A 19,859-nucleotide genomic window follows, 5' to 3' on the forward strand; every position below is an offset into this window, starting at 1 on the left:
ATCTATATTTACTTTTTCCAATTTTCAGAACTTCTGGACATAATTGTGATATTTTGCCATATTGTACCATGAGCTTTTTTAAAAAAGAAAACAAAAGCAAGAAGCAATATATCCCTTAATCTTTATTTTACATTCTCCTTACTTTCTCTCTTACATTGGAACTGTACTTGATTATTCTGTCTTACAACCCAGTTTCAGTAAATGAAGAGATCTGGAATACAAGTAACTCCCAGTGAGGAGTTACCATCACACTCCCACTACAAATGGCACATGTGGCAGAGCCTGAACAGACTGAAAGTGGGTCTCGGCAGATACAACTTTCTCATTAAATCATTGGGCCTCTACACAGCCAGCCAATGTGTTTCTCAAGAAAAGCAAACATGAATCATGTCCTGAAATGCCCTGTAGCACCACAATGCATCCCACAAGCTTTGGCAATAAGACCACCAGAAGCAGTTGCCTGTGCAGAATTTTAGCAGACCATATAGAACGGATGGCCTGGAGACATGACAAGGAAGAAGACTAAAAATATGGTCTCTCCATAGCATTTTAGATCTTCGAGGGGTGCGGGCCAGCATGCCACAAATTAGACACGCAACATCCCTTGAGGGCTACTCTAAACACCCTCCTCTACTTCCTGTTCTATGTTCCCTGCCTGATCTGCTGCTGATTTCTACTTCCTACTTATCTGCTGCAGTGCTGCCTGCTCCCTCCCTCCTCTGCCACATACCACACAACATCCACTCTCAGCCTCTGCACCACAGGCAAGATGCACCTAGGGCCTGACCCAGTACAGGGCAGCTTGTATGTTCTGGAGGGGCTGCCTGTGCCTAGGTCTCACGCCATGTCGTCCCATTTGGTCATACACTGGGCAGGGGGTTGGGAGGGCACCTCAGGGAAAAAAACAATCAAGTTGCTACTGCAGAAAACAACTGAGCTATATAAGAGGACTCTGCTCCCCCAAGCAGATCCAGCTCCACATGTCTGCTGATACACTTGGCTGCAGGGGGGCCGGCACTGCTGCTCTCATCTTGTAAGACAAGGCACAGGTGCCAAAGCATGGCACATGACAGCGTTTTGCTTGGGGCGGATGGCAGAGAAGAGGCCAGGGTTGTGCTGCCACAACAAGCATCGGGCCCCTCCTCTGCCTGCCCCTGGCACACCATCTTACAAACAGAGGCTGTGGGTGTTTTGGGGCACTCTGCCCAAAAACCTTGCCAACCCATTGCAGGAGGAGCTGCCTCAGGGGCGGTGAAATTGCCCCAAGCCTGCAGCTCCCAATGTTTTAGAGGCACCTTTCTCTGCACACTGAGGAGTGCAGTAGGCCTCAGGGAGATGAGGCAATGTCCTTTGGCAGCATGGGGTGGACTTTCAATAATATACTAAAGGGTGGCAAGCAAACTTTAAAAAAACAGGGGGAGTGAGGGTGGAGAGTCAACCCACTTGAAAAAAAAAAAGGGGCTCCTATTTTCAAGGAGAAAAAACGAGGGGAACCGTATCTGCCAGGGGCTGCTTGGGCCCTCCCCGTGCCTCACGCAGCACGGAAGGGTGGGCACTGGCCGTCTGGGTTTAGAAATGGGTTGTGATGCAGCCCCACCACCACCTCCTCCTCCTCCTCCTCCTCCTCGTCGTGGCTTAGAGCTTAGACCTACCGGGCGCGCTGCTGCCCGCTCCGCCTCACACGGCGGGAGGAAGCAGACCGCAGCAGCCCCGCCCCTCTTCCGCCTGCGCGGGGACCTGACGAGCAGCCCGCGCAGGCGCCGCAGGAGCTGGAGCCGGGCCTGCCTGGGCGCAATGCAGCGCAGCGGGCTGGGGCTGTGCCCGGGTGGCTGCACAGCCCTGCAAGGAAAGAAGGGGCCGTGTCTAGACGTAGGACTCGGCGCTGGTGTCCGGGGGCGGAGCGGGTAGTTGCTCCTGATGCAGAAAAGCCCGCCTGGGCCTGGCTCCAAGCCCCTGGGGGAAGCCGGTGTGATCCTCCCCGGCCTGGCAGGGCAGTGTTCCCATTGCATTGGCGGGGAAGACTGATGCAGTTCGCTTCCTGCCCTCACTTGCACCCGTGCCGTAGGCTGTGCAAGTGCCAGGCAAAAGCACCACCAGCATCTGGCCACTCGCTGCTGTAAGAAAATACCCAGGGATTTCTGTCAGGGAAAAGATCCTGCCCGAGGTAATGCAGTGAAAACGGCACTGCATCGTGGAGGGGGCGCAGCCTTGTCTGCTTGCGGACAAGACTCCCTCTGACAGCTTCGTAGTGAGCTTCCCGCTGCCCACGTTGGGGAGGATCTGGGCTAGACGACACCTTGATGGAAATGGGAGACTGCTCCCTAGCTTGCTCCAAGACAAACTCGAGGGCATCCGAACCCCAAGCTTCTGGGCTCGGGCCTGCAAGCGGGATGCCCGACAAATGATTCGGGTGGGGGTGGAGGATGTTTGATGGCTGTAGGGCCACATTTGGTTCTTGAATGAGTCACGGATTTGGAATGGATTTGGCTAGGTTGACTTGGGACATGAAAAAATTCTCCTTAAAAGTTAACATCCAAAGATTTCTGATACTTTAAAGGCTGAAACTGTAGGAAGTTCGGGTGGGGCTCAGTTTTGATCATTAGAGTTTCATAGGATCCAGTCAAGAAGAATCCAGCTTTGTTTTTTTCATTTGCAGAGTTGTAAAGACAGGGATGAACGCAGACAAGCTCAGGAAGTCTATAACTGGGGAATTGCTAAAGGAAGTGGTTTGAGTAGTGAAGGTTGTGTTAGAAAAGACATGGAGCGAGTTGCAGAGTTGATGATGCTGAAAAAGGTAGGGTGAAGCTTAGTTAAGTTAATAAGCCATGGTGAGCAGACCATGAAGAGGGGTTACTAAAATTTACCAAAAAGGCAAAACCCCAAATTATTGGAACTCATTTTAAAGCTCTTTATATACAGTTGGGAGATTCTGGAGTGTAATCATGAGATTGTCAGACAAGCGAAGAACCAACTAATGAGGGAGACCCAGACAAAAAGCACTTTCCCTCTTGTGACTGAGCATCATAACCATAAAGGCATCAGATTTAAAATCTGGTTACAGATAACCAGATGGCTTCTGTGTTTTGGCTTCAAGGAATTCCCAGCACTTATTTTCTGAGAAGCAGACTTTTTGAACCCCGTCTAATTCAACTCTTTGTTCTTTGGCTCATCAGTTTTCAATCCACTTAAAAATGTGTCAGGTCAGGACAGCAGGTAGGATGGTTAGCCCCAGCTGGGCCTAACTACCTGAGTGCCAGTGTTGCCAAGTCTTACGAGAAAAAATAGTGGCACTGCCTTTAAAAGCAAGCCCAACCCATTTCCAGCCCATAACAATCCCTGTACCAGCGGGGGGCTAGGAATTTTGATGTGGATATAGCCCCCCCAAACTTCCTCGTCGTGCCGCCCCTCCTGGCAGGACACGCAGCAGGGCAGGGAGCTGCTCCAGGACTGGGCTGGGGTCTTGTGGTGGTGACAGCATGGTTCGGAGGTGGGGCAGAGCCACAATTTGCAGCTTGCATGCCCCAGGCAGGGACATGCAAGCAGCAGATCGCGGCTTTGCCCTGGCTCCGAACTATGCTGCAATCCACTGCCTGCATGCCCCTGCCCAGCGCATGCAGGCTGCAGATTGTGATTCTGGACCACGCTGTCACCGCTGCAAGATCCGAGCCTGGCTGGAGCAGCTTTGCGCCCTGTTTGCATGCCCTGACAGCACTGCTGGGGCCGATCCACATGGAAACCCACCCTGCACTCTCAGAGCATGGCTGCTGCTGGGGTCTCTATGGAAACCCTTCCCACCCATGCCCAGTTCCAGTGTCACAGCACAGAAAAGGACAACAGGACAGAAAAGTCCGTGTCAAGCCTGAGCTTCCAGCTTCTAGTTCCCTGGTTCTTCACCTGTTGGAAAATAGTTCCTCATTTTTCATTCCCATTCTGGATCCTGCTCGTCTTATTCCAGGCTTGAGTTCAGGTCTTGGATCTCATGGCTATAATCTGGACTCCTTTTTTCAGACTTGCTGCTTCATGACCTCTCCTTGTTCCTAACTCTAGTCTAAACTCCCTTGTCTTCTGACAGCTGGCTCTTGTCTTATAGTGTTAGTGTGGTAATCACAAGTGTCCTGGTCCCTTTTAGCTATAGCTGCCTGCTTGGGACTCCCTGGCTAGTGAGGCTGATCTGAATCCTTGCTTTTCTATTCCTGACTCCTGTCCCCTCCCCTGCTAATACTTTGCCCGCCTTTGTCCTTGTCTCTCTCAGACTTCTTGGCTCTATTTTGGGCCTTGTCTGGTTCTGACTTTGTCTGCTTTTAACTCCCCTGGGTTGTGAACAAGGAAGTCATGAATGAAAATATTTGCCATAGGCATGTTTTGTTTTCTGTCCCCCTTAAGAGGGAGAGCAGTTACATTTTGGTTGAAGAATCATGGCTACATTAATCCACAGCTCAAAAGGTCAAGATATCCAAACTAATTCCTGCTGTTAGCTGCCATTTGCAAACAAGTTAAAAAAAAAAAGGCTTAAGTGGTCTCCAGGTTGAATAAGAACCAATATAAATAGTTAAATAAGATTAAAAGAGCTTCATTCATGTGATCACTATTTTGGTGAAACAGTTTTGGAATATCAGAAAGCAGGGAGGCTTCAGATGAGAGACTGCATTAAACCTGGCAGCTTTTGGGCTTGGGCCATGGTCTGTTATCAAACCTTAAAATCAGAAGTACCTCTGGCTACAAGTACCTAAATGCTGCAGGTTGGGACCTGTTACCCACTAGTTTTTCTAAAAGAGCTGAAATCCCTGAGCCTGCTATTGTGTAGTGCAGGGTCTAGAAGAGCTGGGGTAGCTAAGTTACTTGAAGAGAACTGGCAACCCCTAGCAGAACAGGAGCAGGGAGCACTGGTGACCTCTGGCATGGGTCCTCACCCAGCACTTAAGCTGTCATAGGTGGTAGAGGCCCAGAGAAGATCCATGCATGAGTCTCCCTTCCCAGTGTGGGCTAAGTAGCAGAGCTCCATTTCAATTTGCTCTGTGATAGAGCACCCTTCCCTAAGAGGTCTACCAAGCGGACAGAGGAGTTGTAGGGACTAGCAGCTACACTAGCTGCCATAGCTATTAAGTTCACCCTGGCTGAAACTGGGAAAGAACTCTAATAGCATTTACCATGGTAACCGGTTAATAGTCACTTGGGGTGCAGACAGAAATTATATGCATCCCATGATAGGCCCCTCGAAAGTGCTCTAAATCTGTGCCCAAACAGAAGAGCATGGCTGCAGAGCCCACTGATGGCACAACAAATTAACCCTCATTGTATGAGGGTTCAAATAAAGATACTCCTAAGTGAACCAACTTCATTAATTTGTCTGCTCCAGTTGCAACAGCAGCCCAGCCAAGCTGCTGTCTCTGAATGGGATTGTGAGAAGATGGGGGAGGGAGGTCCCTTCTGGGGTTTTCTCAGCCCTGCTGGAGTGAGGCAGGTGAATTGGAGTCCCTCACCTCGGGGCGGGGGTGGAGGGAGCGGAAGAAGACTCCAAACTACCTACCCCCACACTGCAGCAGGGCTGAGAACGCCAGAACAACCTCCCTCCCCTGCCTTCTCTCCCCTCTCATCCAGAAACAGGAACAGAGCTGTGAGAGTGGGGGCACAGCCGGGGAGGAGATGTGGGGTAAGAGCTAGGGGAAAATGCAGCCTCTCTCCCTGGATTGACTCCAAATTAGAGCCAGTACTGTACCATCCCAATCCAACAGCTACCAGCTGTAGGGTCGGGAGGATCGGTCCAACTCATGGTATTTTTTATGAATCGCCATGAGTTAGGCCTAGGAGCTGCACTTCTGTTTGCACTCTGTTAAAGTTTTCCCTAAGGGGTGTGTGTTTTTGTTCCTTTTCCCCTTTAATTAGCCCTGTCTTCTAATCAAGTCAATGTGGTAAGTTCTAAAGTACAGGGCTTCTCTCAGAAAATGCCCCTCCTGCCCTGATGCTTGCTCTGAGTAGGTCTCCTGTATAAGCACTTCCACTAATCACAGTTGTGGCTATATGGCATGTGGAGAAAACTGGTCTCTGAAACAGGCAGGCTGTAAACTGCTTAGGGCAATATGGGTACTGACAGACGTGGAAAAAAAGCAAAATGCACATTACCAGAAGCAGCAGTGCATTAGTTGGACCAAGCTCTGCAGTGTCTGTGTAGATTGGGCACTTCAGCAAGGCTTTTTGTTGCCTTTATCTAATAGCTGATTCCATCAGCTATCACATAAAAGCGCCAAAATAGCACCTCTAAAGTACCCAATATACACAGACGTTGAGCAAGCCAGGTCCAATTAATGTGATGCCTCTTCTAGGTGTGTACTGGGATTGGCGTGAGAGCACGCCAAGTTTAAATTAAAGTGCAGTTTATTTTATTCCATATCTGCAAGCATCCTATAAGACCTTAAATTCCACCTAGAAATCAAAAGCCAGTACAAATAGACCTCAGAATACTGGTGCCTTGTGTTCCTATCAAATTGTACCAAGCTATGCAATTTACCAACTTGTGTGTTAGGTTCCAGGGACATAACTTGATCTGTATGGGCTTCTAGAAAGGAAAGTTGTTTCATATGGTATAAATTCATAATATCAATGCATATCTGACCAAGTATTTAAGGATTTGTACGTTCTTGAGGTGCAGTGGGTGGACACTTCTCATAGTGGCAGCAAATGGCCTTTGGTACTAGTGTTGTATTCTTAACTGACAGGTTAAGATAATGGATGCCCATATATGGCCCAGCTATTCAAAAATTCTGCAACATACTTCAACACTATGCTTTTGAGATTTCTAGTGTTTTTCCTCTTTCAGTTTAAATTTGTGGTATTATGAAAATATCGGAGTGCAAGATTTAAATAAGAAAGAAAATTGCCACTGGATTGGACCTCTTATCTGGTTCATTATCATTTCTGCACAAGCAACCAGTACCTGAAACTTTAGTGGAAGGCAAGACCTCCTTAAAATGTACTTCTCTAATGCTCTTCATGGAAGGGAAAATAAATCCTTTGACCCCCCAGAGATGATTATTCCCTGAACCATGCGTTTTGATCACCCTTATCATTAATTTAGTTTGCATCATGACAGACTTTAATAATTATCATAAAATTATCCAGCCCTTCTTAAAATCAAGCAGCAGCATTTGTCTTCATAACCTCTTGTGGTGAATCCACAGGTTGACTGCTGCATAAAGAAGTATTTCCCTTTATTGGTTCAAAATTTACTGCCCTTTAATTGAGTGTCATATTCTCATATTATTAAGAAGGGTAAAAAGAGCCCTGATCAGGTTTCACTCTGCCTGCCCTTCAGAATTATGAACATCTCATTTAAGTCTCCTTTAGCCCCTCTGCCTTCCAGTTTTGGGAATTTCTTATTTTATGTAAATACCACTGTCATTCAAACCATCTTCATTTCACTTCATTTGAACTTTTCAATTTGCACTCTGTCTTTCTTTGAAGCAAGATAATCAAAACTGAGTGGAAATTTCCAAGTGAGGTTGTACCATTAGTCAAAAACATGAGTCTCAGCAGTGTATCAAAATATTATTCATGCCCCTTTTTCAAGTACCCAAGCCTCCTACTTTTTACTTTAACTTCTCTGTCTTGTCCGACCTTATCACTGAGTTACATTAATTGTTTTTCCTTATATAGACCCACAGTTTCAAAGAACATAAGAGTAAGTTGGTTCTTTTGTCCATGTCACAGCTGAATTTTCCATCAAACTAATTTTTCAACAGAAAATATACTTTCTGCAAAGTCAAAATTTTCCAAAGGAAATTTTCAATTTGGCTGAAATATTTTGATTTTCTTTGGGGTCAGATTGACTCAAATTGAAATCTACATTGGTGTGTTGAATTCACCCCGAGTATTTTTATCTGAGTCAGTTCAAATCTTAAACTGCATTTCTCTATTATGCTGCATTATTCCATGGCTGTTGCAGTTTTGATTTCACTCTAATGAAACAGAATGGAGCATCATGGCAGTGGGTCAATATTATGACAGTGGGTTTATTCTGGTAGATTGAGGCCTGTAGGAAAGGATAGAGACATCAGGCTTAAGAGCTACAGCTATAGTGAGATAATGCAAAACTAAAAGAAAATGCAGTTTAATACTGAATCTGCTCAAAGTGAAACATTTTGATTAGGAAATATTAAAATGTTTAAAGTTGTCAAAGAATTCCATCATTGCAGAATTGGAATTTGTTGGAATATTTCAATCCACAAACAGATTTGATATTTCAAGATTTTGTCTTTGGACAAAAACAGTTTTAAATATCAGAATTTGTTACGAGATAAAAAATCATATTTTGACTTTCACATTATTAGACATTATCTTCCTACTATCTACGTTTAATTGTCCACCTTCTTTCTTTTCCAACTCATCATTAAATACCACATATTAAATAATGTCTTTCCCCATACTGACTTGTTAAGTAAATTGCTACCAGTTTTTTTAACTCTTCACTGTGGGTTTTCAGGACTGAAGTGATATTTAAATTATGCATAAAACTTATTCCACCATTCTGCACAGTATTTTAAATTTCTTGTGTATTCTGTACCAAGAAATTATTCTTTCATTCTCTCTGGTTATAAATTGTTACCACTGTTATTTATAATGCACTTTTCATGTAACATAAATTTAATCAAGTGCAAAGTAGCCATTTTCCCCAGGTCAAGAGGATAGTCAGCAATTCAATATAAGACACCAACACCAAACAGATTTTCTTATGAGAATCAAACACAAAAAATAACACCAGGAATTTCAGAGTCAATAACTCATCAGTGAACACACTACCTTCTGCATACTCTGTCCCAAAGACAGTTATTGGACATATTGCACTACCTTGGTTTCTTGAGTTCTACTGCAAAAGTAGATATGATGTCAGGAGAAGGGAAGAGCTACTCTTTAACATCATTGAACCACTTAGGAATGTGTAGATGTCACCCTGAAGAGAATTATCACTAAGGGTCTACTCAATTTGCAATTCTATGGATTTCATGGAAACCACGAAATCTGGGACTGTTTGCAAAGTCAATTTTAAAAAATTAATAAAAATAACATGCTGGCTCCCCAGCGGTCCTTGCTGCTGTTGTGGCCCAGCCTCAGAGCCTGCCTGTGGTGGGGAGACACTGGCTGGCAGGGCAGCACAAAGGGCAGCAGAGAAGATGGTGGCTGCCCCTTTGTTCCTCCTCCCAATGGGGCCCGTCCACCAATCAGCACTGGGGGTGGCACCAAGGCACATACAAGAAATATCTGCAGAATTTGCTGTTTATGCCATGACCATCCCGCAAAAATTATTTAGTTTCTCCATGATTTAAGTAGACCTCTAAATATCAGGTGTATTATCCCTTTTCCAGTGTGCCTTACTGAAAGTATGAGCTGTTCTACTCAGTATCAGTAGAAGTGCCCTGCAGCAGGAGTCCTAAATACAGCTGATTGTAGTATGGATGACTGGCAAAACCTGTGCTTGAGAAAGGGACAAGTTTGCTTTGCCAGTTAAGGGTGAAAGGCAGAAGTGGGTGAAAGGTGAAAAGTAGCTACCTTTCTGTCTGTGAATCCAAGATAAGTTTAGTAACATCTTACAAGACCCCAGCCCTTTCTTAACATAGCTGGATAGACAGAGAGCCTAGCTTGAAGTAACTAATAAGCACTGGCAGTTTAGTAAGAGGCCAATGTGGAGTGTTTCTGCAGGATGCTGCTAATCTCCACTTGTCTTCACTAGCAAAAAGGGACATGTGTCCATCTGACTGGTAGGTGAACTTTCGTTGTAGAAGGTTTCTCTCTTCTTGTGTTAAGTTCAGCAGAGCCTGATCTCAACTGGACTTCTTCTGTATACAAAGTTAAGTAGCAGTGAGAGTACCCTGGAAATGCACTTGGTGTACATACATTATGTATTGCCGTTGGCCAGTTCCAACAGGAGGCCCAAGTAACCTAGTATCCATGGAAAGGCCAAGCAAATGTCCAGATTTTCCTTGCTGCAGTTTAGGGAAACTGCTATGCTACTCACAAATATACTCCATAGCACAAATCTTTCAATTCTGGGTAGGGAGGAAACTTGGACATGGTGGTGTTCCAGCCTTTTCTTGCCCCAAGAGAAGGATCAGCTACAGCAGGACAAAGCAGGCACCACCATCCTCCCCTGTGCACTGGGGAAACTTCTGCCTTGTCAAGGTCCAGTTTGGAGTTCCCCTATATGCTGTGGCCCTCCCAGTACCTCTGATCCTATTGTGGAAAAATGCCACAAAGTATCCTCTTGTGCATTCACTTGAGCAAACAAGTTAGTATTGTTTTTCACGTTCATAACCATCAAAAAGAAAAAAACAGCTGTAGGAAACTCTGAACTGTGTCATTTCACTTTTCAAAACAATGAGGATATATTCCACAAATGTTAATCTGCATAGTTAATGTTATTACATATGTAGCTTTTCATTTGTGCACAATCTGTGAGTTAATTGGTCTTGAAGGTGACTGTGTATGTGTGCATGTAAAACTATTTTTAATCTGTGTTTTAAATAGCTTATAATAATATGAATATCTTATTTACTTTGACTTTTCCAGTGCATTATTGGGAATTTGTCTACATACGTTAATTGGTGTGAAGTGCTGACCAGTGTACACCTGGGTTACTGGGAAGTAGAGCATGTGCCTGTGTGTTTCTGGGAAATTTCTTTCTGGTGATGTGGGATACAATTTGTGTCCACTGGCTGGGAGAGTGAAAAATGAGGACTGGGTGGAAGAGCTGGGAGAAAGGCAAAAGGGCAGTCACCCAGCAGGAATAGATGGTTTCAGAAAAATTTGCAGGCTTGTATGGTAGAAAGGCTATAGTTACTATCAGGAACATGGATGTGGCCACCCACAGTATGTAGACAATTTTCAATAAGTTATTAAAGAAAACTTCTGTTGTAATAATTGTGGTATTCCTCAGTGTGTTGAAATTTGAGTAGTTAGTTATGCTTGTTCAAAGTGAATATCAATTATCATCAAATCAGAATGGCACTGTCACACATGACTATACATGGTACAAGACAATAGAAAATAAGGCCCACAAAGTATATCTGCTCACCTGTGTTGAGTAGAAGGAATTATCTACTGTGAATTATGCTTTCTTTCTAGTGATGCAGGTAGATTTTAATTGGACTTCTTCATAACTTGTTGGGTATCTTTTTTCAATTTCCAAGTGTCACTATCATAATACATTTTAAAAAAATCTGATTATGGTAAAGAATTATTAAGTATCTCTTTTCATGTTCAAAAAGAAAGGAGAATCAAAAAGGAAAAAAGTGAATTTGGGGAACTAAAACTGAAGTGGAACATTCCTAAAGAATGAAAAAGTTTCAATATGAATCTGAGCACATTAACTGTTCACTGGCTCTGTATCAGGTTGGACTCAGACCCCAGATATAGAATCCTAAACTTTTTTAAGCTTTGTATCCAGTTGGGAAGATTAGGCCCATCCTGACTATAAACAAAACCTAAGTGAGGAGTCAGAATGTGCCCAGAAGGAACACAAACAATCCCTGGGCTGGGAGAGGAAGGAGAGTGGGTGGTTTGAAATGTGGTAAGTTGTGGAATTTATGGGTAAATTGAAAAAATGCATTTTAGTTGACAAACCATTTTCAGTCCTTATGAAGTAGCTTGACATAAGGGAGAAAATAACATTTCCTATAATCAAGGTGCCGGAAGTTATTTGCCATTCACTAATGCCTTTAGGGAAATCTAGTAGCAACCCGTGTAAATGCAAGAGATATTAGTGGAGATTGGCTCCAATTTCTCTAGGAAAAAAACATAAAAGACTGATGGTGTTTGATATGGCCTATCTTTCATTTGTTTGCAGAAATTGGCATAATTATTTCTTGACTACCCTGTTCCAGAAATCCTTGGAAAATGCTTGTTCACATTTCAAGTGAAACTGTTAATTGGAACTGATTTTTTTTTTTTATCCAGACTAGAATGCTGTGGGATAGAAGTACAGTAAAACTTCTCTTTTGAAATTAATGAAGCACTCTTATAATCTAGAAAACTATCTGGAATACAAAACCACAAACAAGAGGCCATTACAAAACTAGGAGATCTGTAGTCATCATGGGGAGGTGGTGGTGAACCCAACATGTGGATATGATCTTGCAGGATATGTTCTTGCAGGAAGAATGAGCTAGGTGACTGTCCCAGGGGGACAGCCACTGGGAGACCCCTCCTGCGGTGGGACTTGGGACAGGGGCAGCCCGCCCCTACAAAAAAAGCCTGGAAACCAGGGAAAACTTACTTGTTGCAGGAGGAGAGGAGGTGGACGAGTCACACCAACACAAAACAGCTACACAGTTTGTGAGCCACGCTTATTTCTGGCTTGAGCTGGCATGGGTGTGTGACATCATCCCTGGACACCGCCCAGCCAGAATAAAAGCCAGCACCAGGGGAGACACTGGGGAAGCACCGCAGGAGGTGCACGGCAAGGGTGCTTCCCATGCCAGGGATGCACAACGCTGGCATGAAGTGGGGGACTGGGTGCCGGAGCATCCAGAAGGGTCCTCAGCAAGGAAGAGGACCTCGGACAACGACGGGGGATGATGAGGACTGTAAAACAATGTATTCATGAGTGGGGGGATGGGTCAGGACCCTACCCTGGACTGCTATTGAAATCCTTTTGCTGTTTTTCTTTTGTTTTTCCTTTCTGACAGGGACCAGCCCCAGGAGGCCCTGAGGTAAGGGCAGGGGCATAGGCCACACTCTGAAGTAGGAGTGACCGAATAGCCATGGCCAACAGCAAGGCTTAATCAAAGGTCCAGCAGGAGGCCAGAGCAAGTCAAGATGCCCCAGGAACTCAGAGGTTGAAATGAACCCATCATCTCCCTCCCCAGGAGAGAAGCAGGAAGAGATGATATCGGAGGGCAAGCTGTGTTGACACCAAGGGGCCATCCTAGAGGCTGGCACATGGTTGGGGTGTAGGGGAGGTGGATTCCCACGGATACCCATCAAGGATTGCAGCCAGTCTGAGGGAGCCCACTGAAAGGGAATCCACCATTGAAGATATCTTCAAAGTCATGGCAAGTGAGTCCATGGGCTTTCCCTGGGATGACCGTGGGCTCATTCAGAGATTGCTGGAACCCGCAGAGCGGCCAACACCTGGCACACACGCCAAGGCCACAAGGAAGCACATTCTCGAGACCAAGTGGGCACGGTGACCTGATGCACTATTTGTGGTCTAGTTCATGCTTTGAAGAAATAAGAGTCAAATGGATCTCTCCATGAGTGGAACATTTTAAGTTCTATGCTAATGAAGCAAAAATAATTTGGCTCTTCTCTAACAATTTACAGCCTGTCCTCTACTCTGTGGGTGAATACTCCACTTGCAAAAAGGGTCAAAGCAAATACAATTCCCTATTTTTAATGTTTTTTTCTACTATTTATATTGCTTCATTTTATTTATCTTTATGTATCATCATATATTATCAATTCTACTTTTGGTTAAATTATGTGAATTTGATTGTATACTTAACTATAACCACAAATCATATAATTTTATTAATATATAACATTTGATTTTATCATTAACTATACTATTTCATTTTAGTGAAATCTGTAAATAAACTAGTCCTGTTACTACAATAAAACTTTTGTTTTAAAATTTTCTTTAAAAAGGCCCCTGAAAATATTCACATTGGATTCACTAGGCCTGGAGATCTATATTTAATGGAGCTTTAGCAGCTACTGGCAACTTCCAGTGGGACTCAAGTATTTTGTACATTTATTAAAAAAACACTTCATACTATATACTTTTTGCTATTGACATATTAAACCAATTTACAGTATTGCCTGTCCTTTACAACTGTTATTATTGTATTCATCATTGTTAGTCAATTTGGAGACCTACCAGTCTCTTGTAATTACCTTAACTAATCTGGAAAAAATGCAGTTCATACTTCTTTTTTCCTAAATGAATAAACTTTTATGGTTTCTTTTCATGTAAATCATATTGACAATATTTTTCTTTATTTCATTCACAGATCTCCCTCCATTAATTTGCTTCTTCCTCCTAAATGATCTGATACCTCTTATCACGGAGCACTGAAAAATAAAGGTAGTTCATCGTTTTAGCCTTTTTAGCCATTATACAGCCATATATATAATATGTTAGAATCACATACTGTAGTCTTAGAAATGAAACTACTTGAAGTTGGTACTAACCTGCCTCTTGCATCAGTGAAAATGGATATTGTGATTGCTGTGTTGAAACGTATGCTCAAATGCATTGGGAGTTTTATACTATTTTTCAAACTGCCAAATAGATAATGTCAGAACATTTCTGAAATGGGATACTAACATCAAGATATACTGCACCAATCAGCAAACATCAGGCAAAGTATAGTATAAAACTACAGATGTAGGAGACTACTACACAATTTCCATTTTCATTCCCTATGTCAACAGCTTTGTAACTTACCTAGTAGATTGTTTTATGTTTTCCAGACAAATTCTCAGTAGACTACAAACACTACATTCAGCTCAGCCTTCAGAACCCAAAGAATTAGATATGCTGTAGTTTATGAAATGGATGTTTATGAAAGTATCCTTTGTTTGAATTGCTCAAAAACCCAACATGAATTCAAACTTTGACAGCGTAAGCAGAAAATAAGAGGGCCATAGTGATCTCCCAAATGTAGCCTTAACTATTGAGGTTCTCATATTGAAAATGCAATTTTCTGTCTAGATGTTTATGAATGTCTTCAAATTCCCTTTCATAATAGCCCCTTTTTGACAGGCCTTTTTCAACTCTGAAATATGAGAAGAAAGGTTGCTGCAGAATACAGCATGTACCATTACAGTAGGTACACCCACTGTCCCTCTAGCCAACAATACGCTTATGGAAGTCAGTGATGATATAGGGATGTTTAAGACAGTGGCAGACTAAAATTCTATATAGTAATGCAGGATTCTTCTACTGTGTCCCACTGAACTGCATGTGACAGTTTGGGGAATTTGTCTTTGTAAAATTGATAAATTTGACCGATTTTAATAACTCAGATGACTCTAACATTCAGTATATATTTAATCAATTATTCTTTAGCAAATCCTGTATGGAAGCAGATACAGGAGGATCAAAATATCATTAACACTGACTTCGCTCAGGTAAGAAATGCATGTACTAAAGAGAGCATCTAAATTAAAAAAAGGTAAGGTTTCTTTAGATTGTCTGCAAGGGCTAGAGTTGAAGCAATGGAAAGTCCTCAAGCTAAAAAGAGCTTATCTTAGGGGAGGAAAGGTGAAAGCTTCTGACAAAAAACTGGCTGAAATATAGGAAAAGGGTGTGGGAGGAGAAGTGCACCCCTGAAAGAACTGACCAAAAGCCAAAGGTGCTCCGAGCAGGGAGGAAGTAGAAAAGCTTTGCATGCAAGGTTTTGTTCTTTTTACCCCTATAGCTTGGTATATCTCTAGTGACTTCTCTATAAGTAAAGTATGTGAACATTTAGACATTCCTGTGTGGAGTTTGTTACTTGTGTTTATTGCCATGTAGTCTACAAAGAAGGAAATAGATATTCCTAAGCTAGACAGTCCACAGCTTTGGTGGAAGTCTGAGAGCATGCAGTAGTTCCTGGGCAGTTTGGAAAAAGCACAAAATTTCAGAGTCCAGACAATTAGATTGCCAAGAGGATTAGCAAATATGGGGTCTTCACCTGGAGTATATTCCCTGTTGTCCAGAGCTAGGAAATTAATACTGAAACTCGTCCCAACAGAGACCCAAAGTTTCAGTCTAGTACCATGGCCTAATGAATGTTCAGAAGGAGGAGCTTATTAAAGTTATGATCATGGCCATTTAAGATTGAAAGTAGTTGCTTCCAAGTCGTGCTGGCAAGTAGGTCCAGTTATCAGAGAGGGAATGGAAGTATCTCTCTGCAATGATGAGAGCTATCCTAGGGACTGTTTCTATAGGAAAATATCTTTTTTCAGGTATGTTTGCCACAGGCAGAGAATATGAGAGACCAAAGTGTCACAGGCACCTGAGACTCCAGGAAGAGCCAGCGAATTGTGAAAATATAGGTGGCTATAGACCTGTGCTTGTCTGAAACCAGGCAGAAGGTAAGGCAAGGTGGCAATTTAAAAAATTACCTGTTCAGAGACACATGACCTTTCGTAAGCAACAACTTACATCCTCAGATGCTGGTAGTCTTACAAAGTAGGTTGCTGCCTATGAAAGCTTATACCTCTCTGAACCACTAAATCTCCAAGGCATCTTCTGCACTACCTTTCTGCAGCTGGCTGTGAGAACAAGGTGGGGAGACATGCTGAAAGTTTTGAATACCTGGAAAATGTTGCAGCTATTCAAAGTCACAGAATCAGAAATGCATTGTAATCCTACTTTGAGGTGAGAGGGCATTTGTGAATAATGTATATGCTTTTATTTTAGTTTTTAATTATTATTGCTGCACATGCCTTATGCATATGTGTACTGTTGCAAAGATTTTACAGTCCTTCATGTGTGCATTTTATCTTAGTGCCTGTGGGAGTCTTAGTATGCTTTATGTGTAGACTTTACTACAGCACACATGTGGAGTTTCATATAGTGCTGTGTGGGTTTTATGACACTAAAGGTCGGGATTTTAATGAATTGTGCAGACTCAAAACCAGGAATGTCAAGACATTTTTGATGATTGTTAATAAATAACAATTAATACACCAATTTAAATGTTGTGAGCATTACAAAAATGGGACGTGCATATTTTGTTCAAAGTTAATATCCAGTAAATTACTAAAAATCAAATGAACTGTTACATGCGTTAGTGTTTTCAGTGCTATAAATATGTGCACATATGGGGGTCAAAATGTGGGGTAGAGATAGGGATCTAGGGAAGCAAGGGGTAAGTCCATATTGCCCTAGTGGGACTCTCCATGATTGTGCCCTAGAGGGTGACACAGAAGTGCAGCATGCGCTCCACATGCATGCTAAACCCCAAAAGTTTTTAATGCAGCTTTCCCAAGTCTCATGCTAGGCACATAAACTCTGTCATAAGCTCTCTGTTGTATATGCATTTACTGGTGTATGCCCAACGTTACTTCCATGTTCTTTCTTGTAGCTAAATTCATCCCTTGTCTCAATAAACTTGCTTCTAAAGTAAGTTCAATAATGCATGTTAAAATGCCATATGATTCACAAGAAAAAAATCTTGTTTATGAACACTAGAAACTTTAATGCAAAATAACTCATGTTGTCCTAGAACAAAATTCGAATTTAGACAAGGTCTCAGGAAAGATGAAATGTATACCTGAAAAGGTCAGAAGAATACTGAAACTGATTGCACTGATGAGTCTGACAAAAATATGAAAATCCTGGGCAAATCCATGACAAAAAGAAGCCTGAAGGATGATAAGCAGGAACCTCCAAGTCATAATGAAGATAAAACTTGTATTTTTAACAAGCTGTATTTTTAGGAGAAAGAAATCAGGATGAAGTAATGAGGAACTGCTTAGTGCCCTATATTTGCAGATCTCATTTTAGAAGTTCCTAATTTTTGTTTTAATCTCATGTCACCCACTGTGATTTCTAATTCTAAAGATACTGATTCTAAAGATATTTTTAGTATTGCTGTCCAATGTGTGTGTTTGCTTGTTTTTTACTTTTACTTTCCAGTCAAAACCATTTTTTCCCAGATTTTTGCTTGCTGTTTCTTCTCTTTTCTTTTTTTTAAGTATATCCTGTCCATTCCTCAGTACAATCTTTTCATGTTGCCACTAATTTGCTTTGATCTCTAGATTGGAACTGATGAGCTACAGCTTCCTGATTGCTGAGCTTTGCCAACAGTGCTCCAAAGATGTGCCTTTGTTATTATGTCAAGAAGAATCCTAGAACTTGGGCAAAATATAATCAAAACAGCAGGTTCCTAAGTAGTGGTCCCCACTGAAAAAAGTACTCTATTTTTATATGATGTGTTTTGAGAGAATAAGATTATAGCAAGTAATCTTCAAAGTGCTTCTAAAAGTGTGCCTGCACATCTAATTTATATAGGGCCTGATCCACGTGCAGGGCATGATTCTGACACGTAATGCAATAGTATACCCTTTTCCCCATCTTCTCCATGTCTCCATAGGTCTGTAAGACTGGCTGGGGATGAAAAATGCTATGGGGTTGCATAAGTTGTCCCCCTACTAGTCTTTGAAGCACCTCAAAAAAAGGAAAATACATAATTACAAATTAATGCCAGCCCTCTGTGGTAGGAAATTCCCTTGTGAGAGTGTGGAAAGGCATGCCAGGGAAACCATCAATTTGAGACGTCCCATTAGTGTGTTTTCAGAAGGTCTATTGTGGGATGAGGTAGAAACTAGGGTCTCAGAGCCAGCTTGAAAGTAGAAAATTTATTAGGAATGGGGCATAGCAGAGTGGTAAACTTATGCCCCTATATGCAGAAATTCAGGAGGAAGTCCATGAAGAAATTTTCTTTTTTTTTTATTTGGCAATTGGTATCAATTAAATTATATAGTTGCTGTTTAGGAGAGCTAGCACAACACTGTGCTCTAAAAACACCCTACTCCCTTCAGAAACAGCTGAATCATTCTCTTTAATTTAACTGCTGCTTGAATTCTCAAGTGTATTTCAGGGAATATTATAAAGTAAATATGCCAATTGTGCCATAGTATCATCATACTAACTTATGGCCAGATTTGAAGCCCTTACCCAAGGCAAAATGCCATTAAAGTCAGAGGGAGCTTGACCTGAGTGAGGACTCCAGCATTTGGTCTGTATATTTTTATTTTTGTGCATTTACATTATTTTTTTTAAAGTTGTAGTAAAATAATACTCTGACTGGGATTTATGAGAGAGAGTGAATAATGAATTCATTGTGGTAAGGGAGTAGTCTCTTGAAGCATGTTTTCATATACTGTATTAATCTAACATTTGAATTCTTACATGGATGGGTTATTTTAAAAAAATTATTAAAGCACATTCATAATATTTTTGTTATCTGGGATGTAGTGAGACATTTGGAATAAAGGCATTTTTTTAAGTTGTGGTGGTCTAGCAGTTACAGCAATGGATGAACAGCTAACGGAAGGCTGAGATCTAATCTGACCTTACTCATTGATTCACTCTCTAACCTTGGGTAAGCCTCTTGACCTCTTTGTGCCTGAGTCAACTCAGCTGGAAAATTGGGTAAAGAGAAGGGCCTGTTGGAAAACCGCCTTCAATTTTTCGTAAGATTTCCTAGACACCTAAAAAGTGAGTGTAGTCATTTTGCAAAGATGTAATTGATAGTGGACTGCACAGCAATAACATCTTGAGCTGTGGGATACAATTGGTGACATCTCATTCATTGTTCAGGATCCAGGTGGTCTATGCTTTCACTGTGATTAGTCCCCATTTCTGTGTTTGATGCTTTATTTTCATTTTTGTAGCCTTAGTCTTGCTGTACCTGGCCTTGTCAGGAACATGGGCCAAGCACTGCATGACTCTGAGATGGAACTCTGAGGTAATTATAGTTCCTGTTGATTTTAGTGGTTACTGAACTAGATTATTCTCCCCTAGATTTATTATGACCAAAGGTAGCATCAATTGCTGTTGTATCAATATAAGTTAAAAAATAGAATTCATTATTGCCTCCAGCATCCACCTGATGCTTTTTTTCAGTGCCCCTTTTTTCCAGTGTGGGTTTATATTGGCAGCATGTAGCCAGACTGAGCTATAATTGCGTAGACATAGGTTCACTCTTTCCTTTCCATAATATTTCTTGCCTCACAACTCTTAAAATTAAACATAAATATGAGAAATATATGTATTAAAACAAAGCTGGACTCCTTCACTTCATATGCTTGCAGAGGTGATGCAGCTAATGCTTGTTGATTGGTATCTGTAGATGCACTCAGCAGCAATGTGA

At 42.1% G+C, this 19,859-nt stretch overlaps 1 long non-coding RNA gene across 1 annotated transcript; it reads left to right on the forward strand.

Moving 5' to 3' along the window:
- The first annotated feature begins 1,662 nt into the window (after positions 1-1,662).
- LOC149859987 (uncharacterized) lies at positions 1,663-16,441 on the forward strand. Its single transcript, XR_016443504.1, has 5 exons — positions 1,663-2,164; positions 12,675-13,044; positions 14,001-14,074; positions 15,062-15,123; positions 15,943-16,441. It is a non-coding gene; the product is annotated as an uncharacterized LOC149859987 (long non-coding RNA).
- The last annotated feature ends 3,418 nt before the right edge of the window (positions 16,442-19,859 follow it).

The sequence above is a fragment of the Crocodylus siamensis genome, chromosome 7, assembly GCF_052110815.1.
Source record: "Crocodylus siamensis isolate JL-2025a chromosome 7, ASM5211081v1, whole genome shotgun sequence".
Classification (NCBI taxonomy): Eukaryota; Metazoa; Chordata; order Crocodylia; family Crocodylidae; genus Crocodylus; species Crocodylus siamensis.